Source organism: Desmodus rotundus, chromosome 11 (genome assembly GCF_022682495.2).
Source record: "Desmodus rotundus isolate HL8 chromosome 11, HLdesRot8A.1, whole genome shotgun sequence".
In the NCBI taxonomy this organism is placed as follows: domain Eukaryota; kingdom Metazoa; phylum Chordata; class Mammalia; order Chiroptera; family Phyllostomidae; genus Desmodus; species Desmodus rotundus.
This window is the reverse complement of record NC_071397.1, coordinates 61,778,582-61,805,469: the sequence shown is the minus strand read 5'-3', so window position 1 is coordinate 61,805,469 and position 26,888 is coordinate 61,778,582. Positions and strand designations below refer to the sequence as shown.

Here is a 26,888-nt window from a genome sequence, read left to right as displayed (position 1 = left end):
AAACAACAACAGGTAAACAGGCTGTTGTAATACATAGTAATAAGTGCTCTGAAAAAGGTTGTGCATAGGGCTTTGGATGGTTGAAAATGAGGGACCACAGAAAGGGAATGGTCTTGGAAGGTTGTAGAGGAAAGTACAGCCTCAACTGGCTCCTAAAGCCTGACTGAGGAGTAGCCAGTTTAAGAGGTGGGAGTTAAGGTGCTCTCTCATCAAAGAGATTAGAGTGTGTGGAAGCACAGAGTCAGGAGAGGTACCATGTTTGAGAAACTGTAAGTTGAACTCAGTATGATTGGAGAGGTTGGCAGAGAGGAGATCCAGAAGGGAATTGTATGCCCTGTGAAGAATCTAAGTTTAATTTGAAAGTTAAAGGGAGCCTATGAAGGATTGTAATAGCTTCAGATCCACAATTTAGAAAGACTGCTACAGTGTGGAGAATAGGCTGGCTGGAAGATGACACAGACAATGAGACAGAAAAGAGGCTGTTGACATAATCCAATAGAGATCAGGACAGGGAGCAAAGTGACAGGGTTGGGTTGATGGTAAGGGGATACATTTGACAGTTTTTAGGATGTAGAATATTCAGAACTTGGCAAGAGATTAATAAGGGAGTCAGAGAAGTCTAGAAAAAGACTTGCAGGTTTCTGCATTGAACAAGTGGGTATATGGTGCGGCCTTCATGGAGACAGAGAATATTAGAAGCGGTAATACAAAGGGATGGGTAGGGGGAAGGTGATGAATTTGGCTTTTAATGTGCTGAATTTGAGATGGCTACCAAATATCAAGGTGTAATATATTAGGTAGTTGGATAAATGGGCCTCAAATTCAGAAAAAGAGACTGAGATGTAATTACAGCCTTATCAGTGTTCATTGTTGAAGTTATGCAAGAGTGAGATCACCCAGGGAGAAGATGTACAGTAAGATGGTAGATGGAACATGGGAAACATCTACTTAACATAGAGGAAGAAGAATCCATACAGGAGACTGATATTGAGTGGGCAGAAACAGAGAATGAAACCGGAAAGCGGATATTATCCCAGTTACTAACGTAGGATAGATTGCAGAAAAGGAGTGGTCAACACTGTCAATTGTGGAAGAAGAGAAAAAAGTTAAGTCAAGACCCGTATGGTATCAAAGCCTGGGCTGGAGGTAAAAGGAAGCAGTGGAGCAGTGTCTGATAGACCCAAAAAGAGGAAAATGCTGAAATAGCCAACAGATATTCGTTGAAAATATGGTGTGCCAATGTGCAAAAAGTAGTTGAAATTGGGAGGAATTTTGCTCATTCTAAAAGTAGTCGAGTATAAGAAGTTCACTGTAAGAAGAGGCTGGAGCAATATAGCTTTTATGAACTTACAAAACCAACTTTTCAGTGTCTTCTTTCTAGGGCAGTGTTCCACATTGAGAGACAGTTGCTGAGAGTGAATAGAAATTGAGCAGAATGGGGACAACATAGATGAAAGGAAAAGAAAGTTTATGGGAGAGAATAGAGCCCAAAGAACTGCAGGAAGCAAGCTGCCATAGTTTTGAACCTTATAAAAAAAAAAGAAATTTTGTGACGTTAGAAAATCTGTCCTGACCCTATCTCATTCAAAAAGTTCAAGAAAGCCAATCTCACATAAAAATGAGCAATATACAAAGTTATGATAAGAAAAAAGAATGAGTTAAATAATATCTCTACAGAAAATGGAAGCATGTTTGAAAGATTACCCAAATACTGTAACCTACTATTTCAAAACAAGTTAAAAGACATTAAGATGATGATTTAATAAATGAAAGAACAACAAAAATCAGAATTAGAAAAACTCAGAAGTGAGGCAACATAACTGCAAAGTACAGGTAAAAGGAAAAATCATCTCAAGAAATGAATTAAGCTAGAAGGAACACAGGGCCAAATAAGTAATGCATTAAGAAAAATAGAAGGGGGTGGGGGGAGAAGAAAACTTTTAAAATAGAAAAGAAATGAAGAAAACATTCAAAAGGATTTGTGAGAAGAGACAATATTAAGGATAAGCAGAGAAGATCCTATGTAATGAATGATGTTGAATAAATACTAAAAACTATACTTCAAGGAAAGTTTCCTGAAATTAAAAAATAAAAAAATACATATGGAATATATATAACATGTACCAAAGAATGTTGACCCCAAATGACCATTACCAAGACACAGTCATATTAACTTACAAGGGAAAAAATTAAATCATCATTAGACTTCAATAACAAGACCAGAAGAAAACAGCAACATGTTTAAGATACTGCAAGAAAGTGTGAGCCAAGGATTTTCTGACTTCCAAGTGTAAACAAGAAACTGTTATCAATACATCAGAGCTCAGAGAATCTATCCCCAATGATCACTTTCTGTAGAATCTACTTAAGAATGAGCTTCAGACAACCAAAATGACTACAGACATCAACCACGTGTGCTTTCTGCTACTAGGATGCCATTTATTGCCTTTAACCTCTTAGCAGACAGAATAATGAAATATATGTGTGTACTAATCTGTGTATATACACGTATCTATAAATATTTCTATATGTAACCACCTCTATATTATACTAATTATGAGTTTGTATTGATGTTTCTAATTCTAGTCCATGACCACATGGACCATTCTAGAGTCCTCTCCTTACTTATCTGTAATTCCTACTTCAATACTGAGAAATATGGCTCAAACCACCCACCATTCTTTTACTTATTCAATTTCAGTACACATGTATAGCAGTAGTCACACTGTTAACCCATACCCCTGTGGGAAACTTTATCAATAGGAGTACAGTGCTTGCATGCAGTTCCTTTTGCTTTTGTTTTATAGACTCATTTTCAAAGTTAATTAGGTAGGTCAGCACATTTTCCTCTACCCCCTTTAAGTGAGGTGGTTTCACACATTTGTAATTCTGTTGGATTCTCTTGTTATAGTTTGCATTCCTTCCTGGGATCTCCCAACCTTCTAAATGATTTTGTGAAATTTGTATTAAGTTTTACTTTTTGTGCTGTAAAGTTCTTTGGGTTTTTACAAGTGCATAATGTTATATATCTCCCATTGCAATATTATACAGAATAATTTCACCACCTCGCTTCAACTATTCAACCTTATCCTCTTCCTCCAAACCCCTGTCATCCACTGCTCTTTGCACTGTCTCTCTAGTTTTACCTTTCCAGAGTGTCATACAACTGGAATCATACAGTGTGTAGCTATTGCAGACTGGCTCTTTTCACTTGGCAATTTGCATTTAGGGTTCATCCATGCCCTTCTGTGCCTTCATCACCTTCTTTTTTATTACTTAATATTTCATTGATAGTTGTACCACAGTTTAGTTATCCATTCACCCATTGAAGGGCATCTTGGTTGCTTCCAGTGTTTGGCAATTAAGGATAAATATGCTATAAACATTCATGCGCAGGTTTCTAAATCAGCTGCATAAAAACCAAGGAACATGATTATTGTAAGGTAATCTTTAGCTTTGTAAGAACTAAGAAACTTTTCTTTCAAAGTGGCTGTACCATTTTGCATTCCCACCAATAATGAATGGATTTCTATTGTTCCACATCCTCACCTGTATTTGGAATTGTCAAATTTTTAAAAATCTTAGTTGTTCTAATAGGTGTATAATGATATATCACTGCTATTTAAATTTGCAATTTCTTCATGACAAATGATGTTGAGCATTTTTTCACATGCTTTTTGCCATCTCTTTATCTTCCTTAGTAAGGTGTATGTTAGGTCTTTTGTCCATTTTTTAAATTGGATTGTTTGTTTTTTATTCTCGAGTTTTCAGAGGTTTTTTTAAATATATTTTTTAGATATGTCTTTTACCAACTATAGCCGTGTATCACTTAATGACGGGGATATGTAATGAGAAATGCATCCTTAGGAAATTTCATCATTGGGTGAATATCATAGAGTACGCTTACACAAACTCAGATATAGCCTACTACATACCTAGGCTATATGGTACAACCTATTGCTCCTAGGCTACAAACCTGTATAGCATGTTACTCTAGTGAATACTAGAGGCAATTGTAACACAATGGCAAGTTTTTGTGTATCTAAACATGGAAACATATCTAAACCTAGAAAATGTACAGTAAAAATACTGTAAAAATAAGTATAAGAGCTAAAAAATGGGCCCTGACTGGTATGGCTTGGTGGGTTGGGTATCATCCCAGGGATCAAGGGGTTGCCGTTTCCATTCTGGGTCAGGGCACGTGCCTGGGTTGCAAGCCAGGTCCCTGGTTGAGGGCATGTGATATGACCAATTGATACTTCTCTCCCTCTCTTTCTCCCTCCCTTCATCTCTCTCTGAAAATAAATAAATAAAAGCTTTTTTTAATAAAAAGATAAAATATGGTATGCCTATATAGGGCGCTTACCAGGAATGAAACTTGCAGGACTGGAAGTTGCTCTGGGTGAGTCAGTGCGTGTGTGGAGAGTGAATGTGAAGGCCTAGGACATTGCTGTACACTACTGTAAATTTATAAACGCTGTCTCACAAGCCCTCCCCCTGCCTTCCATCCAACAGGGTCAGAAATAGAACATTGAAGCTGTCAATGCTGCTCCATAAATGGGATGTGGGCCAGATTGATTGCAAAGAGAAACTGGCTGAGTGAGGCATAGATCACCATAATAGTGACTGTCAGGAGCAAGTTGAAGTTTGCCTAAAGATGGGTGGGAATAACAAATCAAGATGGAGAAATAAAGGAACATAGGGGATTGTCATGGCAGTGTGGTTTTGGCTATTGCATGTTGGGGCAGTGGTCAGAGAAGGAACTTTGTGGTTGATACTCATTTAAAAAAAGGGGGTGTTTTAACATGCAGAGGGGTACAACTGAGGACTCAATATGTTGACTTTAGACATTTGTTTTTGGTTCCATTGACCCCATCTAGCAGAAAGCCGTCTCTGGAATTGAATTAATGGAAGAAATAAAAGTTATTTATGCTTTACATCATTACAGCTTGAAAATATTTCCAGTCAGGGACTGGCTGGCTCCACACTACCACAGAAAGCTTTTACTAAAATGGCAGTGGCACTTAATACTTGTTAAGGTAGCTTCTGTGGACCTGTGTCCTTGACAGGATCTTAGGATCTCAACAAAGAACGTATAGCAATGTACTCTGAAGACTGAATCTAGATCTGAGAGGGCTGTAAGGACCATATGAATATGTAGCACTGCAGGGACAAGCTCCTCTGTGCTGAAAAACAGGTTAGTGGCTGACTGATGGGGATGTAATCTCTGTACTCTTAAGTTGAGGTGCTGTGAGTGAGAGAGAATCTATTGCCAAGCCCCAGATACACTGCTCCATCAGAGAAAAACTTCTTCCTGAACTGCATATCCTCCCATTTCTTACAGGAAATTCAGCTCCATTTTAATCTCATGGGATCCCCATCATATATGTAGTCCATCATTGGCCAAAACATTGTTATGCAGCAAATGACGATGTGTTTTGCAAATATTTCCTCCCATTCTGGGCTTGTCTTTTCATTCTCTTTAGTGTACCTTTCACAAAACAGAAAGTTTTAATCTTAATAAAGTCTAACATCAATTTTTCCTTTAATGGATCATGATTTTGGTGTTGAATCTAAAGTCATTGCAAAATCCAAACTCATCTCATGTTCTAGATTTTCTTGTAGAATTTTTTTTTATAGTTTTGTGTGTTACATTTAGGTATATGATCCATTTTGAGTTAATTTTTTGAAAAGTATTATTAGGTCTGTGACTAAGTTGCCTCCTTTTGGCCTTTAAAAAATTTGCATATGGATGTCCAATTGTTCCAGCATCATTTGTTGGAAAGGATACCCTTTCCTCATTGAATTACCTTTGCTCCTTTGCCAATGATCAGTTGGCTATTTGTGTGGGTCTATTTCTGGGCTCCATACTATGTTTCATTGATATGTCTTCTATTCTTTCACTGATACCATGCTCTCTCGATTACTGTTGGTTTATGTTTAGTCTTGAAATCAGGTAATATGACTGTTCTTCAGTATTGTGTTGGTTATTCTAGGCCTTTTGCCTTTTCATATAAATTTTAGAACCAGTTTGTTGATATGTACAAAATAGCTTGGCAAGATTTTGATTGCACTTGCATTGAACCTATTGATTAAGGTAGGAAAAACTGACATGTTAACAGTATTGCATTTTCTAACCCATGAACATGGAGTATTTCTCCATTTATTTAGATCTTCGATTTCTCTCATCAGAGTTTTGTAGTTTTAGGCATTTAGGTCCTGTTGCTATTTTGTAAGATTTATAACTATTTTATTTTTTATGCTATTATAATTTTTTAATTTCAATTTTTAATAGTTTATTGTTGGTATATAGGAAAGCAATTGACTATTGCATATCAATTTTGTGTCCTGTATTTTTTTGTAAATTCCATGGGATTTTCTGTGTAGAAAGTCATGTCATCTACAAATAGGAACAGTTTTATTTTTTCCTTTCTGATTGTTATGCCATTTATTTAATTTTTTTATGTTATTACACTGACTAGAACTACCAGTAATACCATTCCTAAATGGTGAGAATAGACATCCTTGTCTTTTTTCTACTCTTAGGGGGAAAGCATTCAGTCATCCACCGCTAAGTATAAAATCAGCTATAGGTTTTTTTATAGATGCTCTTCATTAAGTTGAAGAAACTCTCCTCTGTTCCTACTTTTCTGAAAGATTTTTAAATCATGATTCAGGGTTGAATTTACTTAAATACTTTTTTACATCAATTGATATGATCATCTGGTTTCTCTTCTTTAGCCTGTTAATATGGTGGACATACCAATTGATTTTCAGATATTGATCCAGCCCTACTACATTCCTGGAATAATTCCACTAAGTCATGGTATATAATGCTTTTAAAATATTGCTGAATTATATTTGCTTATGTTTTGTTGAGGATTTTTGCATTCATATTCATGAGGGTTGTACTTTTCCTTTTTTCTTTTCTTTTGTATTGTCTTTGTCTGGTTTTGGTATTTAATACTTACTTTATAAAATGAATTGGGAAGTGCTCCTTCCCTCCTCTTTTATTTTCTGGAAGAGACTGTGTGAAATTGGTGTTCATTTTTTTTAAATGTTTAGCAGTAGAATTATCCAGTAAAAGCACCTGGACTTGGAAATGTCTTTTTGGGAGTTTAAAAAAATCACAATGAATTTTCATAATAGTTACAGGACTAGTCAGGTAGTCTATTTCATAGCAAGAGTTGTGGTGGGAATTCATTCATTTCATCTAAATTGTCAAATTTACGAGTATAGGTGTTTATACAATAGTATTCCCTTACTATCTTTTGGTTTCTGCAGATTCTTTAATGATAATCCTCGTCTGTCTCATTCCTGATATTGCCAATTTGTGTATTCCCTATTTTTTTCTTTGTCAGTCTTCCTAGGGTTTTTTTTTGTTTGAGTGTGAAAGATTTTATTTATTTATTTTTAGAGAGATGAGGAGGGAGGGAGAAACAGAGGGAGAAAAACATCTATATGATAAAAACATCAATCCCTCAGTTGCCTCTCCTACACTCCCTGACAGGGGACCAAACCCACAATCCAGGCATGTGCCCTGACCGACCTTTTGCTTTTCAGGATGATGTTCAACCAACTGAGCCACACTGGTCAGGGCCTTGCTAGAGGTTTTTTATTGTTCTGTTTTCTTCTCTTTTTGCAGAGCCAGCACTTAGTTTCAATTATTTTTTTCTATTGTTACTCTGTTTTCAATTTCATTGAATTTAACCTTTAGCATTATTCTTTTCCTTCTTCTTGCTTCTCAGTTTATATTGCTTTTCTTTCTCTAGGTTCTTGAGGGTAGAAACTTAATGTTTAAAAAATTTCCTCTTAATGTAAGGGCTATGTTGAAAGTTCTGACTGTCCCCTAGGCCTCTTCGAACAGCACGGAAGCAGGGAAGAAGGGATGCTTATTGTGTTATGAGTGGACATCCAGGTCATGTCCTCCACTTATAATGCCAGCGGTGGAGGGTGAGGAGCACTACTGTCCAGTGGAAATAAAAGTCCCAGCTCCCTACTCAGTCAGCCTTGTCTGACACTACCCTGGCAGGGAGTTTAGGGTACTTTGTATGGCTTGGCAAGGGTGGAAGTCTAGTCTCCCCATTTAGCCTTTTCTAGTGTGAGTGGGAATAGGGCCACAGTTTGGTGGTGATGGTGGTGGTGTTTGATTGTGGTAGAGTATTGTTAAAAAATGTTCTGTCTTGCTAGGCTGTCCCTTTCCTGCTCCTTTAGCTGGGGCCTTTTATGTTTCTTATCTATAATAATTGATTTTAAGCATGTTAGAAAAAAATCCTTTCCAGATAGGTCTTAATTTAAATACTTGCACATACATCATCCGGCAGATTTCCTATCCACTATGTATGTTTAATAAAATAGATCTTATGCACCATAATCTTCCCTTTTTTCAGGGGAAACTAGAAATATTTGAGTATTTACCTACCTAAGCATTCATATATTCATCATCAGTATTCTGAATGGTTTGCATAAGCTCTTGATTATAAGAATGTTAGATGCTTGGAAAATTATCTACTACATTGTCCTAATTTGATTAATTTAGACCCCAGGCCATTGCCTTTTTCTTACTGCTACTATTTAAAAGATCATTTCTCAATGCTATGTTGGAATTTTTAAATGAAATTTTAAAATATTTCAGGAATTATGACATGGTTTTAGAGAGGGGAGATCCCAAAATTCTTAGTTAAACAATCAATTATAAATTGATCACTCTTACATTATTGAAATTTTATATTATTCACACTGATTATGCCTATTGTTGTCCTATGACACGAAGAATTTTTGTGATTGAACTTTGATTCCTTATATTATGGAAACTTCTATCCCTTTTTCATTGCACTCAAAATCCCCTCTTTGGCTCAATGGTTACATGTTAGTGGCACAAGTATTTGTGCAGGTAATGCTGAGCTGTTCTTGGAGAGAAGAAATGGTGAAATGTCTATTTTTATATTTCAATTTAAAATGATGCACACTCTGCAAACTGAGGATATGTTATTAAAATTTATACTTGTTTGTCATATGCATGGTTAACATTTCATTTGATTTTAAGAAGTTAAAATAAAATCAAGGAAGTGATACCAAGGACTCCTGTTTTAATTTAATCATTGTAGCAAAGCACCTGATGTAATTTGCTGGAGTTGCCCCAAGAGTCCTTGAACAAATGTTTACTCAAAGAATGGAGTGGCACAACTAAAACGATAAATGTGTAACTTTCCCACATTTAAAAACTGAGTTGACAGAGAAATCAAAAGCCTAAACATTCAATACAACCCTTTTGTTCTTTCTCAATCCCCATCACTGGCCCCCCAAAAAACTTTAGTCTGATTCATAAATAAGTATATTTCAATATAATAAAAAGAGATATCAAATATAGAGGCGTAGGTAGACATACTGCACCTCCTCACATAACCAAAAGAAGGACAACATTTTAAAAACAAAAAACAACCAGAACTGACAGAAAATCGAACTGTATGGAAGTCAGGCAACCAAGGAGATAAAGAAGAAACATTCACCCAGACCGATAGGAGGGGCAGAGATGGGCAGCCGGGGCTCTCAGAACTCACAGCAAGGTGGCCAGACCCAGAGAGGTGGCGGATTGTGGAACGAACAGGGCAGGCAGTGTGGCAGCTGGCAGACCGTGCGGCCCCACATTTGCGCACAGATAAACCGGGAAGAACAGTTGGGGAGCAAATCAGACCGTGCAACCCAGGGCTCCAGCGCGGGGGGGGGGGGGCGGGAAATAAAGCCTCAAACCTCTGATTGAAAACACCTGTGGGGGTTGAGGCGGCAGCAGGAGAGACTCCCAGCCTCACAGGAGAGGTCATTGGAGAGACCCACAGGGGCCTAGAGCGTGCACAAGCCCACCCACTTGGGAATCAGCACCAGAAGGGCCCAGTTTGATTGTGGGTGGCAGAGGGAGTGACTGAAATCCGGCAGAGAGAGTGGAGCAAGCGCCATTGCTCCCTCTCAGACCCTCCCCCACATACAGGGTCACAGCGCAGCAACCAGCGTCACCCGGCCCTGGTGAACACCTAAGGCTTCGCCCCTTTATGTAACAGGTGTGCCAAGACAAAAAAAAAAAAAGGCCCAAATGAAAGAACAGATCAAAGCTCCAGAAAAAATACAACTAAGTGATGAAAAGATAGCCAACCTATCAGATGCACGGTTCAAAACACTGGTAATCAGGATGCTCACAGAATTGGTTGAATTTGGTCACAAATTAGATGAAAAAATGAAGGCTATGCTGAGTGAAATGAAGGAAAATGTACAGGGAACCAATAGTGATGATGGAAACTGGGACTCAAATCAATGGTGTGGACCAGAAGGAAGAAAGAAACATACAACCAGAAAAGAATGAAGAAACAAGAATTCAGAAAAATGAGGAGAGGCTTAGGAACCTTCTGGACATCTTTAAACATTCCAACATCCGAATTATAGGGGTACCAGAAGGAGAAGAGGAAGAACAAAAAATTGAAAACTTATTTGAACAAATAATCAAGGAGAACTTCCTCAATCTGGCAAAGGAAATAGACTTCCAGGAAGTCCAGGAAGCTCAGAGAGTCCCAAAGAAGTTGGACCCAAGGAGGAACACACCAAGGCACACCATAATTACATTACCCAAGATGAAAGAGAAGGAGAGAATCTTAGAAGCAGCAAGAGAAAAGGACATAGTTACCTACAAAGGAGTTCCCATAAGACTGTCAGCTGATTTCTCAAAAGAAATCTTACAAGCAAGAAGGGGCTGAAAAGAATTATTCAAAGTCATGAAAAGTAAGGACCTACATCCAAGATTACTATATCCAGCAAAGCTATCATTTAGAATGGAAGGGCAGATAAAGTGCTTCTCAGATAAGGTCAGGTTAAAGGAATTCATCATCACCAAGCCATTATTATATGAAATGTTAAAGGGAGTTACCTAAGAAAAAGAAGATAAAAAATATGAACAGTAAAAATGACAGCAAACTCACAGTTATTAACAACCACACCTAAAACAAAAACAAAAGCAAACTAAGCAAACAACTAGAACAGGAACAGAACCACAGAAATGGAGCTCACTTGGAGGGTTATCAACAGGGGAGTGGGAGGGGGAGAGAGGGGGGAAAGGTACAGAGAATAAGTAGCATAAATGGTAGGTGGAAAATAAACAGGGGAAGGGTAAGAATAGTATAGGAAATGTAGAAGCCAAAGAACTTATATGTATGACCCACGGACATGAACTAAAAGGGGGGGGGGATGTGGGAGGGAGGGGGTGGACAGGATGAAGTGGAGTGAAGGGGGGGAAATGGGACAACTGTAATAGCATAATCAATAAATATATTTTTAAAAGATATCATATAAAGGAGTATATTTAAAGAAGTATATTTCAACATAATGAAAAGGGATATCATATAAATGAGAGGAGACCTAAAAACTAAATTATTTCTTTTATGAAAAAAGAGTTGCTTTGTTGTCATTTACATAACCTTCATTAGTTCTATAGCTGAAGACTAGCAATTCAAATAATAATCTCTGATCCCATTACTGGGGTTTTCATGCTAAAGATACTACTTGGTTGGCATCAACAGGCCATGTGTTTCCAGTTAGTTATTTTCCCAATCGTGATTCTTAAGTGAGCTCAGTCATCCATATTCTTGCACAGTCCTCCCCCTTGGACTGAGGTATGTACAGATTTGTGAAACCCCAGGCACAGGTGTGGTGCAGTGTGTGGCCATGAAATAACCCCCCTCAACTGAGCTTTCTCCTCTCACCCATCCATGCCTCCTTTTTAGATTTGAAACCACAGTAATTCTCTTGAATATCCTATTTTCTGCATGAACAAGACTCTAGTAAAAAAAAAAAAAAAAAAGAGAGATATCAACAAGGTCTTGGAAAACTGAATACATAGCCAAAAGAACTTTTAATAGATACTTACGTTGCAAATTCATGACAGTACTTGTTCCTATTGCAGCAACTTCATTTTGACATTTGGGTCAACCAATTTAGAATCTGTAAATGTAAATTGTCTTTATATAATTGGTGATTTAGGATTTTTAATAGTAGTGATAGGACTATGACACCTCCTCTTGAGATGCTTTAGCAGTACTTATCAAGATAAAGATAGCCAGCACTTGCTGGCGGTACTCAGTAAAGGAAGTCACATGACAGCTCTCTGATTTGCAAATTTGATGTTCTCGTTTCTAAGTTACTTTAAATTGGATCTCATCTTGAACTGAAAATAGAAAAATAAGAGATGACACTTTGACACTAATAGTTACTGTTTGCAAAAGTGAAGGGAAATTACAGTAAATTGTCCAGTAATCTGCCAGGTTGAGAATAAGTAAGCCATTATGGTTAATAAGCCATTATGGCTTAAAGTCGTATGCAGTATACACACACACACACACACACACACACACACTCTAAACAAATTCTTGAAGTAGGCAAAACTTAACTTTGGCCATGGTCTTTCCTCATCCCACCTCCCTGGAACCCTTCCTTGCTGAAAGGCACAGAGCCTATTCTTCCTTCTGCCCTAATATGCCCACAACCTACTGTTAAGGAAAAGATCCCTACATGGAGTTGCACCATTCATACATTTAACTTCTGCAAATGTAAGTATTCTTGCTCATCAAACATTTTTAACTGTGAGGCAGAAACTATTCTTAATGTAAATATCATGGGCAGTTCTGCCCGACATCTCAGAGAACATATGCTCCCAAGTGAGTATGAAATAAGAAACAGAAATCTACTCTGCTCTCCACTGGTCTGAATTCCTGCTCAGTTCTCACAGAGAGAGCATCTCACCATTCTGAGGGAATTTCAGGTGTTAGACTTGTGCTTTTTTTATCCAAGGCTCCTAAACACAAGCCAATTACCCCAACTAGTGCTGAACCAAATAAACAGTCATCTGCTCTAACGCTGGATGATAAAAATGTCTGCTTTGGACTCACTGAGAAGTGGCTTGTCAGTCTCCAGTATGGTACCTTCCAAAGAGATTTTCAAGGACAATGTTTCTACATGATTTTCACTTTACATGCCTATGTAAGGTTTGATTCCATTACATAGTTTAATGAGTTTCTCTTTTATAGGGTATTTACATTTTAACTGAAAATAATGGAATTAATTTGCTTATAGAAGTCTAGGCATAATTGAATCTCAGCTAAATATATAAAAGAAAGACAAGTAGGTATCATTTTACCATTTTCATCTCTGAGGAAGAATTTGGGTGACAAGTTTTTATGTGGGTTTTTAAAAAAAATAATAGCACTTCTAATATTGTACCAAATAAGCAATTACTTACTCTTTAAAATCCTAAGGCAAGGCCTGATTTCATATACAGATTACCTAAATTTCTCAAAACTATAATATGGTAAATATATCAAAATCAAAACAATATATTTCACCTCTGGTTCTCAATTTTTTTTGCATTGGAAAAGTTTAACTTTTTACTGAATTTACTGGGGTGACATTGGTTCATAAAATTATATAGGTTTCAGGGGTACAGTTCTATAATACCTCATCTGTATATTGTACTGTGTGTTCACTGCCCCAAGTCAAGTTAGTTCTCAATTTCTAAGTACCAGTGCTCTTAGACATTCTCCAAATTCCTATTCTAGTTCTACTTAGTTTATTTTAATAATATTTTAGCTCTGAAATTCTATGGTTATTACATCACATATGGACTGACTGAATATAATTGCATCATTTAATTAGAGGGGATTTAAACATCTTACAGTATTTGGAGTTATCCCTATGCATTAAGGTTTTCATAATTATTGCTAAGCAAAGATACCAATTAGTAGAGATTTATAGTTTCTAGGGACTGTTTACTGTATGAGATGAAAATACTGTTTTCTTTGCCCTAAATTCTGTTTGAAAGAATAAGAGAAGAAAAAAGCTAGATTTTTAGAACCTTTGCTGGGCAACATTTGAGCTATGATTTTGATTGAAAGAGTACATTTTTATAGAAAATAGTAATGCAATATTGTTGCATCATAGAGTCTTAAATAGCATGGCTCATAAATGAGGTAACTTGTTTTTCTGGACTTATGGCCCTTTGGGGAGGGAAAGATTGCCTTTATCACATAGAATGTGTTTGTGCCCTTCTATGCTGCATCAGGAATATAACAAAAGCTACATTTTGGCTGCATGTTATGGGCAGGGACCTTGGAGAAAAAGACAAGGGACCTTAATCATGATCAGTTTCCTGACTTTAGGTGTTGAACAAAAGCCAAAGAAAGTTTCTAAGCATCCTGTAAGCCTTTTGGCTAGTACTGGTGAGGCGATATTCCTCTTTTTCTCTGTCTCAGGTTTTTAATTGTTTTATTATTTTACTATAATTAGTTTAAGATCATTTTATTAGTTTAAAAAGAAAACTGTAAGTGAACACATGCTACTGTCCTCACAGAGAAAAGCTGAGAGTAGAATTGCTCAAATGGAAATAAGAAAGCTAAACTTGCGGTAGCACTTCCTCCAGGTATTTAGCTCAGGCTTCAGCAGAGTTGTCTGAAAGTTAACAGGAAAAGAAACTACTTGTGAAGTGTTAAAACCACAATCTAAGAAAAAAACTTTACATAATGTCATATTGTGGGGTATTAAGAACTAAATGTCACCAACTGGTTTAGTAGTATTTGTTAAATATACTTTCCCTCATCTAAGATTTAAAAAAAAGCATGTAATCCCAAAATCAGTAGGTGGGTTGTTTGGTTTTTTGTTTTTGTTTTTTTAATTCTTCTGGAGCCATTATGTCCAGCAATAGTATTACATATTTACATTTTAGGTGAAGGATAATCTTCAGGTTTTCTATGTCTGACAAAGGGTCTACAGTCCAGTTAAAATTCATATTAATTATTTAAAACTAGGAACTTATTTTCTCACTCTGGCAAATCCTATTGACAACCCAGTTAATTTCAACTGCATGAGGTTGTTGAACTATAGAGTTAGTAGCATGCACGATTTTTACATTCTATTTTCAACAACACTCCCTCACCATTCTGCCGAATCAACCTCTTCTCTCAGGAGACACTGGTAGAAGCAGGTTTCAGTGAGAGGTGGGAAGGCATAGAGATGTGAATGGGAGCCAAAATTGGGAAGGAATAGTGGGGAACCTTTTGAGAGTTTCTGAAGGTCTTTGCCTTTAGCATCGCAAAGGCAGGTATAATAATGAGGTCAGATGCTATGCTGTAGAAGTTCCAGAAGTTTAACAGTAAGCTTTCCATATTAATCATTAATAAATGAAAGAGGTGAGGATATAGGAAGTCCAGTAAAACTCAATAAATATGTGTTCCTTTTCTTTCCCCCCCTTTCCTTTGCTATAATTATATCTTTGCCTTTGTCCCTAAAAGTCCCCCTCCATACCTCCTTACTTCATACTCCCTCTCCATATGTCTGCTTTCCGCCAATCTTTAACATTCATGTATCTTTCACCTTGATCCAATAGGAAAATTTGAGAATACAGCGATATAGTGCACAAGTAATAAATAATATACAATTCCATTTACATTTTAAAATGTGGCCTGACTTAGCTCTCTGAAGTCAGGGTTTGTTTTATTTGTCATCTAACAATGCCTAGCACGTGGTAGTCACTCAACAAATTTTTGTTGAGTGATTAACAAATGAATGCTGCTTTTGAGAACAGTTATTTATTTATTTATTTATTTTTAATTTTATGAAGTTGAAATTCTAGGATGAAGGAGCCCTGGCAAGATGGCTGGCTCAGTTGGAGCATCATCCATGCACCAAAAGGTTGTGGGTTTGATTCCCATTCAGGGCACATACCTAGGTTGTGCGTTTGATCCTCAGTTGAGGCGTGTACATGAGGTAACTGATTGATGTTTCTCTCTCACATCAATGTTTCTCTCTCTCTTTCTCTCCCTCACTCCCTCCTTCCTTCCTTCTCTTCCTTTCTCTCTAAAAATCAATAAAAAGATGTCCTAGGGTGAAGCTAAAAAAATAAACAAATAAATAAATTCTAGAATGAAGGAAAAAATGGAACCCTAGAGTGGGTGGAGGTGGACTAAAGGATAAGTTAAGAATATGATGGGAATTGTTAGTGGTGGAACAGTTGAATGAACTCATCCCTTTTCTCTCCTTCACTTAATACCATAGAAATGAATCAAAGGTTACATCTACAGGGGCCCAGAAACCTACAGTGGAAATAAGAAAAGGGGCATAAAAAGACCAGGCATGTATAAGTTCAAAACAAATTTATTAGCAAGTGAGCTTAAAATTCAGCTTTTATTTTGTATTTTTTAGATTATTTTAGATTAGATTAGGCTGCCAGTGACAGAAAACCCAATATGAGTTTTTATACAGCAAAGTTTCCCTCACATATAAATTAAGGCAGCTCCGGACTAATTTAGAGGCTCCATGGTACCCAAATCCCTTCTGTTTTTCCAGTAGCCTCAAGATGCAGCTTTCATCTCTAAGGTAGATGTCCAGGATGGCTGCTTCAGCTCTAGAATCATATCCACATTCCAGAAAGAGGAAGAATTTACTAGAAGAATAAGCGTATACATCCTCATTCTAGTGGCATTTGCTATGCACAGGACATTTCCTTTTATAATCACATTGACCAAAGCTTACTAATTTGGTAACACCTAGCTGCAAAGTATGTCCAGCTAATGATGTGGGAATTTATTAACTGTGGAAGAAGCAGAGAATAGATGCTAGGACAACTAGCCATCTCTACAACACTGACCAATGAATTTTCTTGGAAAACTAGCAGTGATAAAAGGGTAGTTAAAGAATTGTTAAACTAGAAAAAATACTCAATATTGTTTTTAAAATGAAGATTCTATTATAATATATAACATCATTGCTAGGTTGTGTTTAACATTAAGTTATTTGCAGATATTTAGTAAATATTATAATTAGAAGAATTATAGCAATACAAATACTAAATTTAAAAAAGTACATCAATACCTAATAATTTTTATCTTGAATACACATTGTTCAAACCCAAAACACCAAAAGGAGGAAAAAAAATTGAGTATTTCACAAATGCTATGCTGAAGAGTTGCTTAATTTATATTCCAAGTAAAACAGGGTTGCCAGTTGAATGTATTATACCTCTAATGTATCTCCCAGTGCTACTATTTACTGACAACTTACTATCTACTGACCAGTTCTGGTACAGTCACTGATTTCATGTAATCCTGTGATCCTGTAAGGTCAATCACTGCATTAGAATTCCCACTGTACAGGTGAGAACATCAAGGCTCAGAAAGACTAATTAATTTATCCTTGGAACCCAGGGTGGTTGGACCTAATTCCAATGCCATTATACTATACTTTACTGTTTCTTCTTTATAAATGTTTAATGGTATAGTCTATTTGATTATCATCTTAAATCTACATAGAAACACAGCTGGAATCATTTGAAAGATAGTGCCAACTGAATGCTTTTTCTTATTTATCATGACTATTTCTCCTGTTCATATGGCAACCTAATAGTATGAAAGGGCCAAAAAGTTGGCACCATCAATATAGTAACTTACTTGTTTCTAAGAGTCTTCACATTATCACCTTTTGTTCTTACAACAATCCCATAAAGTAAGTAACTCATTTTACAATGAAAAATCTAAGGCATGAGGAGATAAAATAATATTCTGGGCTTAGAGTCCAGATCTTCATATTTTAAAGTTCAGAATCTTTTCACTTAATTATGCTGCTTTAAGCTGTAAAGATAATTACAGAGGGACATTATGGAATAAAAACAGCTGGAGGCATCTGTCCACAAGTGTACAAATAAAAGTAACCTCAGTATCCTGTCAATAAGCATCTCTATCAAATAGTCTTTGACTATCACTTTTGCTTTATATTTGTTTATGTGTGAAGTAGAAAGAAACAAAAGGCTTTTGGGGAAGTAAAATTTCTTCTTAATAATTAATAATCAATTTGAAGAGTTTACTTTTTAAATTATTGAATATGTCCCCTGCACTTCATTTCTACCATCATCACTCTGGTTTATACTCCAGTTACCTCTTAACTAGACCATTGCACTACCTTAAAGCTAAAGTCCAACTGCCTTTAGGTTCTCCCCACAAATCAGACCATCCTAGAGGTCTCTCCTAATCTTCTAAAAATCAAAGCTCATTCACATAGTTTCCTTGCTTGAAACGTTTTTAATGATCCCTTGACTTTTTTCCCCCATCTGAATCCATAGCACTGCTTGTACCTTTAAAATAATTTCACCATCTGTGGTTCTTTATTGGATTATAAACCTTCTTGGGCTTCAGTTATGTTTCTTTCATCTTTGTATACTCTGAAATACCTTGTGTGGGTTCTTGCAAAGTACTGTGCTCTCTGTAGATAGGTGTTAAATGTAAGTTGTCAAATTCTTTGCTGCATTTAAGGCCAAAATGTGGTCTAAAAAATTGCAGCCTATTATCCTCAAGCAGTGGTTATAAAAAGTATATCTTTTTCCTACCTTTGACATGGCCCTGATCCAACCCTCCTCGTCATTAAAAAGCTTGGAATAACTCTTTCCCTGAGATTGAGGCCACCTTCCAAATGATGTCATTCCCCATTTTAGCATGCCTGTATATGTATCTATCTTGTTTCCTGGTTCGTATAATCTTAGGGAAAATAACCCCTAAATCTATTTCCTCATCTTATACCCCTCTTTACTTGTCTCATTCACCCATTATTTTCCAAGGGATTCAGTGCTGGAAAATTGGGCCATTTCTTACCCTTGGAGCTTTCAGCTTCATGAGGGAAACTGGCTAGCCCACTAGGAATTAGTGTAGAGAGGTAAGTGCTACAGCATGGGAAGTAAACAAAGGGGCTATCTAACCTAGGGAGGAAGGGGTCAGGGAAGCCTTCTCCAAGGCAGTGACTTCCAACTTCAGACTGAAGGTGAGAGGAGAGCCAGTATTAGAGGGTACTGACTTGTAATCAGAGGGAAGAGCATGTACACATGTCCAGGAATGATCTCTGTGGGTGGACTGTGAAGTTTAGGAACATCGTGAGGCTGTAAAAAAAGAAGGGGAGTGGTAGGTCTCACTCTCTCTTCTTTAATATACAAAGATTTCCTTTGCCTGTGCTCATCTTGCACACTTGTGAAAGTCACTGCTTTTATCACTTTATGCTACTAAGAAATATTTTAGGGCTCCATAATTGCCTCCTGTTTTGTTCAGTCTCCTCTCTCACTGGTTTTCTAGGCTCCCTAAAACTGACCCTAACCTATTTCCCACTGCTTACTAACTCACATCCCTCTGCCAGAGCCACAGCAATGTCCATGCAGCTCAAGTTCATCCAGCTTATTTTCTCCTTCGTGCCATTTCCCTCTACCCATCTTTCAAGTCTTTACTGATTCTCTACCCCTGGACACTTGCAGTTTATGGCATTCGATTTAACACAAAATTACACATTGCTTAGTGTTGGCCTTTGACTGTTTCTGAGTATTTTATGATCAACTTGGTTGTAAGCTCCCTGAGGGCTGGACCTGAAGATGCATGTTAAATTAAGGAAAGGAAAAGGCAGTGGACCTGAAGTCAGACAGACCTGCATTTGACTTGTAGCTCTGCCACTTACCAGTTGTATGGCAGGTTTCTTCTTGGGTAATACAGGAATAATGAGATTCATCTCACAAGGTGTTGTGAGAAATTACACAAGTTATCCTGTGTGAAATTTGTGGGCTTGTAAAGCTCTGTATACATTTTACATTTTGTTCCACAGTTCCTATGTAGAGTCATATTTATTATGTAATGTGAAATTTTCATGGTTCCTTCTAAAACCTTAGGATTATTTTCATGGTTCCTTCCAAGATCTTAGGATCTTGAGAATTTCAGACATTTTTTTCTTTGAGACATTTTCTCCAATCCAGGTCCTGGTTATTTTTTATTTTAAGGTTTATTTTTAGAGAGAAGGGAAGGGAGGGAGAAGGAGAGGGCGAGAAACATCAAAGTGTGAGAGAAACATTGATTGGCTGCCTCTTGCATGCTCCCAACTGGGGATCTGGCCTGCAACCCAGGCATATGCCCTGACCAGGAATCAAACTGGTGACCTTTTGGTTCACAGGCCAGTGCTCAATCCACTGAGGCACACCAGCCAGGCCCAGGCCCAGGCCCTGGTTATTTTTATTCTTCCTCTGTTTCACCTGTTCCTACCCTATCCTCAGACTTCTGATTGAAATCATTTTAGGCAGCTGAGAAAATATTTTGAGACATAAAAAAATTCAGTTGCCTAATTTGTTGATACACTGAAGACATTTCCCACTATCTTTCTCCCACAGTGTCCTCTGCATGCATAAGAACATATTACTGCAGCACATAAACGGTCTTCATTCGTTAATGGGCATTCAGAGTTCTAAGCAGTTTTTCTGATATCCTTGCTTCTCCAGAACCCATTCTTCTTATTCTTGATTTTCATACCTCTCCTTAGACCAGATTCTCAGAGCAGAGGATCCTAGCAATGACTTCTTGTCAAGTACTAGAGCCCAGATTCTGAGGGTTCCAGAGGTGGGCATCTTGTTCATGCTAATGCAGGACCAAAAAGTGGAGAATCAGAGGACACAGACACATGCCTCTAAGTCCCAAGTGTCAGGAAAAGCTGTGGCCAAGTCCAAAGGCCATTTTATTAATTTTTACCTACTACTTATACTAGAGGGAGGAGATAGCCCAACATTCCAAGGATTGGTTACCTTAGTATTTAAGCACTTACGTTATCAGTCAGTTTTTGACTAAATTTAAGAACCTTCCTGAGGTGTTGATGAAGCTCCACAAAACAGGCTTTATTTGAATACCAATTTATATAGGAAAATAAAGGACATCTCCTTCCTCGCTAAGAAAATACAGAGAGTAGGCAAGTATGCTTGTTATTGGGGGAAAGGAGAAGATTGAGGAAGGGAAGGTGTTAGAAAGGTGGCAACATTTTAACTTCAGTATTCACAGCATCTTGGGAAATAATTTTCACTCAAGAAAAAAGATTTAATAAAGCAAAATCATCCCTGCTACTCATAAGAATTGTTCTGAATGCTAAACATGCCCTGAATCAAGTGCATTTATTCTGGAGACCACCTTTTTGGTACAATTACTGTGTTTTAAACTATGTTTCCATTGTTCGTAGTAGAGTCTTTAGTCATCAGTAGCTAGTAAAAAAAAGTCTTTCTAGGCCATTGAGATCTATAATCCTTAACTAGCAACTCTCTGAAATTCCTTGTAGATATTTAGGACCATTCTTGCTACTTGAGTTCCCCATTTACTGCTGACATTATTTCAAATTTCTATTGTAAATAATTTTCTTAAAAAAATAATAATTTTCTTAAGCAGAGAGGGTAGAAAAGTATCCCAAAATCCTTATATTTATACACTAAAGCTTTGTTTCAAAGTAGGCATTAAATTTAAGAATTTTAGATTATTATCAAGTGAACAATTTAGACTCTGAATCTATATGAGACAATGTACATCTTTTCAAGGTAACTTCAAACCCAGTTCAAAACACCTTTCATGTCACCAATATTTGCCATTGTGCAATCTGGAGCTGTTTTTTCATTTCTTCAGCTGCAGAGACTTTGGAATGTTTCAGGTTATTTTCTGATCCATAGAGCCATGATTTAGGAAGCTTTTTAAAAGGATCTCCTTGTCCAAGCACTGCTTCCATGGCCCAGTTCATTTCTGTGCCAGGGCCTGGGATGGGGGAGTCATTTTAGATAGTGGACTCTCTCTGTCTTTCTGGTGTGTGCTGCCCAGGTTTCCACATGGCACCAACTAATAATGCTTTTAAGAAATGGTTTTTTTTTTTCTTAATGATCCAAGGCTACTATAAGTAAAATGTTGTTTAACCCTTTCTTACTCCAGTACTTTTGCCTGTCCTAGTCTCTGGAAGAAAGACCACTTTACTTTTTGCTCTATGGAGTTAATGTACTAGATTTAACTATATACATGCACTGTACCAGCAGATGTGAGGGTCAGATTTGATCCCTAGGAAAAAAAACAAAGTTAGCCCTGTTGTTAAAAATATACTTCTCCCTTCCATTCTGCCCCCACCTAAAAGGTTCTCTGTCTATACTGTGGAATTTTTCATCATTATAACAAGAAGATAGTCAGATATAACAGGTATATAAGAAAGTGATAGCACCCACTCATGATCCCATTCTGTGGAGAGAAACACTTTAACAGTTTGGTTTTCAGATGTAATAAAATTTATATAATCTATTAAATGTGTAAAACCTAAAGCTATAAAACTTCGAGAAGAAAACAGGAAAAAAAATTTGTGGCCTTGGGGTAGGCAAGGTTTCTTAGAATACACATGCATAAAACATTAAAGAAAAAAAATGATAGATTGGACCTTATCAAAATAAAAAACTTAAGATCTTCAAAATACAGTTACAAAAATGAAAAGACAAGGCACAGACTAACTATATGTTAGCTATCTATTAATAACATCAAATCTGAAACTATGAAGTGTGATATCTATCTACTTACAGAATCAAAAGTTAGACTAAAATCCTAGTTATTTTAAAGCTCTCCATGAACTGACAACTACCTAACTACTACAATTACAATCAGATGTTCGGCATAACACAGAATTCTCCTCCCCAAGTGCATTGTACCTCTTTGCCTTTGTACTTTTAAGCCATTTCTCAGCCCAGATACCCTTTTAGGAGCAGCAAAATGACTACAGTGGGAGGAAATTAGAAGAAGGAAGAGGGAGGAGAAAGGAAGAAGATACGGATATTGTTCTCAATGACAGAGGAGGAAGAAAAAAATTACTGGCTAATAGTAGATGCTTAATTAATATTGGTTGAATGCATGCTGAATGAATAGGTTCACTACATCCATAAATATAGAGGTTCATGAATTTAACAGAAACATATTCAACCAACCCATGGTGTATAGGTATGTGCAATTTGATGAACTTTCAGTAAAAGTTTTAAACTATGAAGGATTAAGAGCCAAAGGAAAACATGAGCATGATATACAGTTTCTCTTTGCAAAATGATGTATTGAAACTACATTTTTTCTTGATTCACCATAGTTTAGTTATCTGTGACAACTGAGGATAGAGGAAAATAATGAAGTAAGGTTATCACCAATAAGTAAAACCTAAAACTAGTCTCCAAACATTATTTAATTCCCCCCCCCCTTCCTAGGGGTGTACAGAATACAAAAAAATATTGACAGCATCCTACAGTAGTAGTAGCAAACCTGTGTTTTATACTACATAGTGAGCTCAGGAGATAATCGATGATATGGCAAGTCAAGCTGATGTACTTAAAATAATTAGTTTTTAAGGGTCTAAAAGCAGCAAATGGTTTAAGCAGTACTTAAAGAAAAAATAAAAGGTGGTTCTTGAAGATCTTTACAAAAATAGTGGAAACTGCCTTAGAACACTTTATAAATTTGGCAAGCCAAAAGCAAAATGAAGAAAATAGTTAACTTGCTTTAGAGTGTTCTTGTGTCTCTCTTGCAAATAACACTGTCAGTTTGAGCAAATACTGAGAGCTGCATTAAACAATGGATAGATGAAATCTGTAATTCTTTGAAAACCCCTTCTACAGTCTCAGAAAACTTTCTTCTCTCAAAGAAGGGTATGTATTGAGTATTAAAAATAAATAGGAAAAAATTGCATAGAATGGCAATTCTATGCAGTTTGTACAGTTCGTTTGCTTGTATTGAAGGTTGTATGTATATGTGGTTATTTTACTCATATTTTATATTTTTGGATTCAGACTGTAGCACTTTTTTGGGGGGTCCCCCCCTTCATGGATTTTAGAAATTGAACATTGGGGAATTAAAAAGTGAATAATCTTTTAAAATAGGTATTCCCACCATTATCTTCTATCCACAAACACGAAAGAAAATTTTCCACAAAATTCTATATTTTATTACAAACTCTAATATTTTTAACATAACTTTAATATATATAGTATGTGACATAGTAAGGATGAAAACAAGATTTTCAGTGTGTTATTAAAATCTGATATATTTTAATAAGGGTTGGTGTAGAGATTTTAATCTTTGTTACTTTTAACCTAGTACAGTACATTGTGTTTTATACCTTCTGCTCTGCTCTAACACTATAAAATTTTTTTTAAAAACAAACAAAACACTGAATGAGGGTTGGACCTCATTGGTATCTGGAGCAGTTGAATCCTTACCTGTTTGTCTGCTTTATGATTGGCTGAAAGCTGTTGCTAAGCTTGTTTTTTTCTTTTTAGGGAAAGTTAAAAGTTGAGTGTGACCTATTTGAACTACATCCTGCTGCTTTCAACTCTGCTTTGCCCTTTCTCCTGATCCACATACTTTTTTCTATTATCTTTTGAAGCTTAGACATTTTTAAACCCACTAATTTATAAACTTAGTGTGCAATATTTTAAGGTTTTAATTTTATATTTCTAATGCACAAATTAAAGTAGAGTGGTTAAATTTTTATAATCTGGTTGAGTATTTGAAAGTTGAATTTTCTGACATAAACCAAGTTCTAATTGTAGAGAACAAATACATGATCTCAAAACCTACCTGTTACAAACACAAAAGATTATTTGGCTATCAATAATATCCTTGTTAATTAAAAAACAATTCCAAGTTACTTCACTGAAAATTTATTAGGTCAATTTTTTGTGATCCAGGATAAAAGCTATTAATTGATCATATTGTCATGTATGTCCCTGAAGGATAAGATTGATTTTACTCATGTTTACTGGGGAAGGGATAGAAGGCTTGATAATCCTTTCAGTTATAGACCAGATCCAGGGCAGGCTAAATGAGAGTTCTATTGGAAGGCAAGTTTGGTCTGTAAGTCAGTATACCATTGTGAAACGTTGTAATTCTAAGAGCATCTCCTCTCCTCAGGCTCTGTTTTGCATTGACGGGAATCAGACTTTGAACTAGATTTCCCCAGCACTCTGCTAAAACCAGACAAAATCCTTAGAGCATTCCTGAACCTTAAAGCCTGACGCAAGCTTTAAGGGTGAATAATGTAGGGAGCTACAGACTAGCATGGATCCTTCAAACCTACTGTTAGGGTTCTAGTGTACAGATCAAGAGATGTGGTGCATATATATATATATATGTGTGTGTGTGTATATATATATATATATATATATATATATATATATATATATTTCAGTGATATTCAAGTATGTTACTACTTTTTTTTTGTTAGTAGTCGAACAATAACCAGAATTCTGATATACACAATAACTAAAACTGTCATTCTATTAATAAATTATGCCTACGAGTTCAAATAAATAAAGTAAAATTATTTATCAAGTCAATTGGTAAGAGCAGTGAAGCTATGTTAAGTTTTAATCAAACTTGAAGTTAAAGGGTTGTAATTATAATACTGGATTATAATTCACATTATTTCTGATCTTTTTTTCTTGTATGCATAACATCAGGAAATCTGGATTCACATGCTATAGCATTCCACTCACTACTATAGTTCTACTCCAGCAAATACAGACAGGCATGAATTTTTTAAAAGGCTAGAATACACTAACTGTATCCTTCCAAGGTTCAAGAATATTCGAGTATGTGTTCACAGAAATGGTGGGAAAAGCTTTATTTAGTCTGATAACTGAATTATTAGTGACAACAAATTACTATTTTGTTGATTTTAATGTATTTAATATTTATATACATTTGTAGGTTACCTTTAAAAAGCTCAAATCTAGTATTTTATAATATCTCTAAAATACTTGTAAGAAATGGGTCCTAAGAAACACAATTTGCAATGTACACAGAAGCCTGGTGTAGGAGGAGGCCAGGTTCTAGTTAGTTTAAAGCATATAACTCGATAAAATCAGCAATAATCTTAAGAGATTAGCACTTTAGAGCTGAAATAAAGTTTGAGATATTATGAATTTCTATTACCCATCATTTTAAATTTGAGAGAACTAAAAGTAGAAAGGTTGTTAAGAGATTTCCAGACTGGGTTTGGATTTTTGGTTTTGGGGAGACTTTTGTTATTTTGCGTATGGAACAATAAACTAGATGACTTCCCATGTAATGCTCTCTAACACAGTCCTAATCTCTATGATTTGAGAGGTTTAAGTCTAAATAAAAGAGCCTAATCTCAAATTAAGATATTACTCCTTGTTCATAGGACTCAATAAATTAAATGCATATAATTTGTATTCAGTAAAAATTAATAATAATGAATAATTGAATGTTAAGTCGTTATATAGTACTAAGATTTCTGTTAATTGGTAAAATAATAGTATTGGCATCCATACATAAACCTATGCCAAATATATTTTTTAAATTAGAGTTATAAAAAATTAAGGAAGAATACTACCTTCTCCAGTTTGTAATATCTAAATAAAATCCTATTTTAATATTTCTCAATTATTTGCCAAAAATTAGGAAAATCTAATTTCCTAGTACTACAAATGAAATGATTTTGAATTCTGTTCAAACTTAAGCTTGTGTAAAAAATGTAATTTTAAAAATGGCATTATCTCTTTTTTTTTTTAGTATGGTTAGCTAAACAAAAGGATAGTAGTGATAAGCAAAAATAAATATCTATTTGTTGAATTACAGTGCCCTGACTTTACTCACACCTTTTGGGCAAAGAGGAAAATGGCCCACAGAGATGTAGTGAGGGTTTGAAAGGCACAACAGATGGGAAAGTTCAGTGATGGCATTTTGTTTCTAAGATGCTTAATGACAGGCAAGTAGCCTCCAGCTATGGCCTTGTACTTTGTGACCAGGATAAGGATCTACAACTAATACCCTCTTGGAAAGCAAGATCTCAGAAGGAAGCAGAAAAAGAAGGTGATTTAAAGGATTAAAGAACCTACAACTAAAGATTAGCACAAAGAACATCCTGGTGGTTCTTTGAGCTCTGTAAGAAAAGCTCATATTAGAACTCTATTCACTGCTTGGCAGTAATAATCACAGGGGTGGGTCATGGATAGAGAGGTCAGGATAGCTGTTATAAATAAGAAATAACTCAATTAAAAG

General features: G+C 36.1%; 2 protein-coding genes across 6 annotated transcripts in view; one reads left to right on the top strand and one right to left on the bottom strand.

Annotated features, from left to right (window-relative positions):
• ARMC2 (armadillo repeat containing 2) overlaps positions 1 to 26,888 on the bottom strand; it is a 222,192-nt gene that overhangs the window by 50,984 nt on the left and 144,320 nt on the right. For 2 of the 5 annotated variants that reach the window (XR_006654182.3, XR_011650562.1), the window contains 2 exons: positions 18,868 to 18,949; positions 13,679 to 16,471 (listed from right to left, as the gene is read on the bottom strand). The exons of 1 other annotated variant lie outside the window; for it this stretch is intronic. The gene's annotated coding sequence lies outside the window, so the exon portion shown is untranslated. Of the gene's footprint in view, positions 1 to 11,908; positions 11,983 to 13,678; positions 16,472 to 18,867; positions 18,950 to 26,888 lie in introns of those variants that run through there. 2 more of the 5 variants (XR_006654184.3, XR_006654183.3) reach the window with 2 other exon arrangements.
• The window catches only part of SESN1 (sestrin 1), a 108,561-nt gene that overhangs the window by 51,126 nt on the left and 30,547 nt on the right, over positions 1 to 26,888 (top strand). The gene's annotated exons all lie outside the window — the stretch shown is intronic.